Below are 5713 nucleotides of genomic sequence, written 5' to 3'. Positions count from 1 at the left end.
GGTTGCCACATGGAATAGATTGCTGGCATAGGTAATCCCGAAAAATCCTTCCCTTGGCACGTTCAAGAGAAGGTATAACAAGTACCTCAATGTTAGAAAATGAGGTAACTACCAGGACTAGTGGCAAATCATCATTTGTGATGGAGCCATGAAGCCTGTAATAAAAAAAAAATAGGCCTATCCTTTCAGTTTTTATTCACATATTAACAGAAAGATGATTTTTAAAATGTAATTTTTATTGCTTTATATTTATTCTACAAATCACTAATAATAAATATAATTTTTTTCTTTTCAATTGCTTGTCAAAACAGAGACCACATTTTTTTTTATTTATGCTAACAAATTATTATTGAAGATTTCCCCAAGAAGGCGGGGCTCTTGTTACTACCTTCGCATTGCATCATGCTCTACTAAAAAAAGGGGTGGTCCAAAAACCCATCTCTATTTTTTCTGGAATGCCAAATAAAGGTGGTCTTTCCTAAAAAGAGGTCTTTTACCCTAGAGAATGGAATTATTATTTTCAAGGGTCCTACATGTGAAAGACATGTGCTTTTGAAAGCAAGTATTATTCTCTCTTGTTCCTGGTTCAGGTAGGCTACCAGGTTTTGGCTGTGTAAAGCAGCACTGGCATAATATTGCTATTGAATAGTTGTAGCTTTAGCTGTATAGAGAAGCTTTGAGACCACCAAACTTTCCATAATCTATTGAAGGCCCCAATGTGATGCTCAGGGGTGAGTCTGTGGTAGCCATGCATTTTGTTTTCTCATTATTTATTTTTGGGCTGTCCTGGCCACCTCTCTCTTTCACTTTGTCAAGGAGTTATTGGAGTCTGCTTGCATGATTCGAGGACAGTGATGTTGCCAGCAAAGTCTACATTGCTGGAGGTGTATCTCAGGATTCAGCTGGATTCCGCCTGTGCTTGTACTGCACAGTATGTAATCAATGACGATTAGAAAAAGTAGCAGCGACAGGACAAAACCTTGCTTAACACCTGACAGATTGCAGAAGAAACGAGTTTGGCCATCTGGTGTCTTTACACAGAACTTGCTATCTTCATAGAGTGCAACAATCAGTGAGACTATCTTTTCAGGGATTCTGTAATGCAGTAGGATCTTCCACAGACTTTGATGGTCCACTGAGTCAAATGCCTTCTCAAAATCAATGAATATCATATAGATTTTGGAGCGCCACTCTCTGCTTTCTTCTGTCAGTAGCTGTAGAGTAAATCTCAGGTCTGCACATGAATGGTTCAGTCTGAATCCATGTTGCTCATCACAAAACTGTAACTTTCAGGGATGGATATAAAAATACCTGAGAAGGTATTTTGAAGTACCTACCTCCACGTCTTCTCCCTCTAGATTACATTGACCTTTGATGACCTCTAAAAATCCTTGTTTTATAAAAGTGAAACCTTAAAATTTCTTAAGCCAAACTGGTCAACCATGACAAAAAAAAAACAACAAAAAGAGAAAAAACTCAATGAATAACAACAAATGAGACTGTGGCCAGTACAGAGAAAAGATGAAAAACTAAAACAACATGGATATTTTGGAAAAAATAAATATTGATCCAATTTATAATGTTCTTTTGAAAAATGAATTAATAGTTAATAAGGGAATTAAGATTTTGAAAAATCACTAGGGGTCAGGATTACCTACTAGACTGAAAAATATTGCTTCAATAATAGCTAACAATAGGATTATTTTGCAAACAGAATAATTAACTTCATTTCCATTTTTTTACTTTTTTCTCTGTTGCTTTGGTGTTCTCATTGAAGTAACTCTTAACGTCTGTCACCTAGGTGGATCAGTTGTGACAATTGTATTTTGTTAATATTGGTGGTGGTTTTATTTATTTTTAGTTTATTTTACTTTTTTATCTTTCTTCTGTGCTGAAGACGCCTTATTTACATACAGGCAAGATATCCACGTTGTTTTAGTTTTTCATCTTTTTTCTCTACTGGCTGCAGTCTTGTTTGTTGTTTTCCATTGAGTTTTTTTCTCTCTTTGTTGTTTTTTGTAAGTGAAACCTTGCAAAATAGATCTTCTATCTAAATGAAGCTTGGCCTCCTAAAAACAGTATTTTCAGCTTCACAACTTTGCTTAATCCTAATTTATGAGGTTTCTTAGATCTGCAAATTCATTTCCTAAATTTAGAGAAAAAAAACCATTGATATAGCTTAAAATTTTACTTAAACCCCAGGAATTGTATTTTCAGAACTGAAACCATAGAAAAGGAGAAAAACCACATAAAGTTAAGGTACAATGTTGTTTTGTCAAAATTTCAATAGGTAATAGACCTGTGAAGTAGGCAAATTTCTAAGGCATAAAAATCAGAAGAATGTTAACATAGTAGCTTAGCAATATCTTCCTGGAGTATGTTTTTGGCCCTGGATTCATTGCTACAAGTTTTGTTTTCCTAGCCTAACCACTTTCCAAGATAGCAAAAAGTAGCTTATCTAGAATTTTACCCATAATTAGCAAGAATGAAAGTGGATATATCATTTAATGCCTTTTTATGCTCTTTCATAATTTAATAATTGCTTCAGGAGGAAATTGCATCTTCAGCCCTAAAACGGACACTCCAAAGATATCTTTTTTTTTTAATCACACTAAAAAGTTACCAACACTAGAAAAAGGTATGAAAAGTGGTGAAATTCTATGGAAGATTTCCATACCCTTCATTGGTTAGGCTACTAGCTGACACAAGCAGTTACTGGTTGAGTAGGGTAAATAATTACCTTGTACTTTTGTTTTTGAGATTTCGTAATAACCCCTAGGCTACATAATCTTCAAACAACACGAAAAATCTTTGGTGTGTCAGTTGACTTCCGGTATTTATCTAGAAAAGAACCATCAGTGTCTGTATATAAGAAAAATAATTATGGAAGTAGAACAATAGTTTTCCTATTGTTAGCCATTCAGACTCTCCAACAACCATTTCTTAAACATACTTGACCCTGATAGTTTTTGTTATGTAAGGGGGGGGTAAACAACTACTCCAGAGCTCCCTTACTGTATATTTTATTTATTTTTTTTGTAGACCACAATGCCTTTCCATGATGTATAAATACAGTTTAAAAGGAGGCAATTCTTTTATTAGACAGTGAACCACATAATCTCCAGATCTTTTGGTCACATATACACTGTACTGTACTGTTTATTTGATTAATTCAACATAACAAAAAACATATACCCCCAACAGAGAGCAAAGCTCGTAAAATTGGGTAAAAAACAAAAAAAAACAAAACAAAAAAAAAACATTTTCTCATCATAACAAAAGAGATTATGGCCACCATACAGTGGCCATAATCAGCAGATAAAATCCATTATGTTACTGGTCACTGTAAGCTATATGTGGCCTAAATACCCAGAGACTATTTTGTTGTGTTTCAATGTTTAATAAAAGGATTCCCCCTTTTGAACTGTTGTTTATATCTCCTTTACTGGATAGATGCTGGAAGTACACTGCTGTTTGAATATTACATGGAACCAAAATGGGATATCCCCAGAGGCTATTGAGAAATCTCAAAAACAACAAGTATATGGGTATTTTTTAACCATATAACCAGTTAAGGGTAAATCATCCATAGAGTTTTTGGTCTCTGGATAAATTGAAACTCTTACCAGTGATAAATCTACTAATTCAGGAAGTTACACTTACATCCCAAAGGTTGTAGTCCTTTATTGTGAACTTTTGCAGTCTAACACACAGCAATTGTTTAACCATGTAATATATCAACAGCAGAGATATGCTGAAGCCAAAATATTGAATTGTCTAGTCAGAAATTTTACCAATGTTGTTTTTTCAACAATTCTATGGTTAAATTTTAAACTTCTTGAGGACAAGAAAAATAGTTCTTATGAGGGGTGTGTCAATGGAGCTTCTATGGATTGTATATCATTAAAACAAAGGTCAAACTCTGTAAGTTGTAGTAATGACCCTTATCATTAGTTCTACTATTACTATTTTTGTAAAGTATAGTTTTATGATGCTAGTAGGTAAATTTTTAGGTGTTCCAGTGAATAAATTATTAGAAATATCGAGGCAATATAGCACTTTCTATATTACCTAGACAGAAGTAAAAGCATTTTCTGCAATGAAAAACATAGATTTGTTGCACATTATAATAGGTTTAAGTCTTGCTAGAGATTGAAAAGTAAATTTGGTGACAGCTCAAATTCAGATGGTTCCCAACAAATTCAGCACTGTTGTTATGCAACAGCAAAATTTATTGTGGAGAAAATGTGCTCTTTTTTCTTCACATTAAACTTTTATTCACACACTACATATCAAAAATGGTGGTCTTGTGCTTTTAGAACATCACATGTTATTACTGCAGTTTATTTTTATGCAATGTTTGGTTCTGTCAACATTCCATGTGGGAGATTTTTTTCCCATTTAAAAAAAAACGAAAAACCTTCAATCAATGCACGTCTTTCAGACCCATGACTGCATCAACCACTTTATGCAAGCTTTATGAACTACTGTTCATAAAAGAGCTTGACGAAAAATCTTACATGGCTCCACATCAATTTGCCTTTCAAAATAGGATTTTATCTGCAGATGCTCTGCTTGATGCTTATTGTACAGGTACTTCCAGTGGCATAATTTCGTCAAAGTCCTGGGGGGAGGCAAAGTTGGAGCCAGTTTTCCCAAGTCAAGTGAAAATGACTTAAAAATGAGCCATATAGCACCATAAAGGCAAAGCTAAAAAATAAACTGAAACATTTCTGTGTATGCTTAAATTATGTATGCTAATCTGAGCTTTAGCAAGATTTTTGAAGATGCTAAATTTCAACCGGGGGGGGGGGAGTAACTACCAGTTAAGAAAAGAACCTGGCAAGGTGCCACCGCTCACCTTTTTATTACAATAATGTTGTCAAAGCTCAAGACCAGGGACATTTTTAACCATAGCTAAAGTTTGGACGAAATTTACAAAACTTTTAGTGTAAACATAGTACTTAAAAACTGGTCTTGATTTAAATGCTGAAAAGTGCAATGTATGGCTTTTTAGCTGGAAAGGCCTACTTTCTGATGAAATTGTACTTGGAAATTCAAACATCCACCTGTCTGACCAAATTATTTATCTTGGCATTCCCATTGGGAACTTTGTTTTTCACCATTGTGATCTCCAAACAGAAAACATCAAACACTGCATATCAGCCTTATATGCTTCCATAGTCTCTGCTAAGCTTTGTTTCAATTACTGCTATCTGCCAATGCTCTAGAGCACTGTTGCTCTCTCCTACATCCCATTCTAGAAGATTCTTACAAGTGCTGATAAATCGAAAATCTGCTCCACTTTCTTCCATTTTGCAAAACACCTAATAAGATATCCAATTCAGACATTTGATATTTCAAAATCTTTGCTAGTGTTGATAACTTGTTTATGTGGCTACAAAAATAAGATACCTATGTGGCCCATTTGAGGGCTCAAGATGCAATTTCCCCCAGAAGTGATTATTAGATTAAGAAAGAGCATAAATAGGCATCAAGTAATGTTTTTACTTTCATCCTAGCTAAATCATGTTGTATACTGCAAATTTACCAGCTATGCATGTGATCTTGGTTGCTATAAACATCTTGTTCTGACTCAGAATATCCAAGGGGTGAAGGTTTAATATTGGACAGAAATCGCAAAACAAAAAAAAAGAAGGTCATCCTTTAGGATTTGAAGAAGTTTCTATTTTTTTTAAACATAGCCTATTAA

The 5713-nt window shown here is 34.3% G+C and overlaps 1 pseudogene across 1 annotated transcript in view; it reads left to right on the top strand.

Moving 5' to 3' along the window:
* Positions 1–4448: 4448 nt before the first annotated feature.
* The window catches only part of LOC148955532 (DNA-directed RNA polymerase III subunit RPC2 pseudogene), a 6049-nt pseudogene continuing 4784 nt past the window's right edge, over positions 4449–5713 (top strand). Inside the window, exon 1 of the transcript XR_016143638.1 lies at positions 4449–4593. The product of XR_016143638.1 is annotated as a DNA-directed RNA polymerase III subunit RPC2 pseudogene (transcript). The remainder of the gene's footprint in view (positions 4594–5713) is intronic.

The sequence above is a fragment of the Artemia sp. Qi Xiang Cuo genome, chromosome 2 (assembly GCF_049724085.1).
Source record: "Artemia sp. Qi Xiang Cuo chromosome 2, ASM4972408v1, whole genome shotgun sequence".
NCBI lineage: Eukaryota > Metazoa > Arthropoda > Branchiopoda > Anostraca > Artemiidae > Artemia > Artemia sp. Qi Xiang Cuo.
Note: the sequence above shows the minus strand (reverse complement) of the source record. Positions and strands in the feature narration are given on the sequence as shown.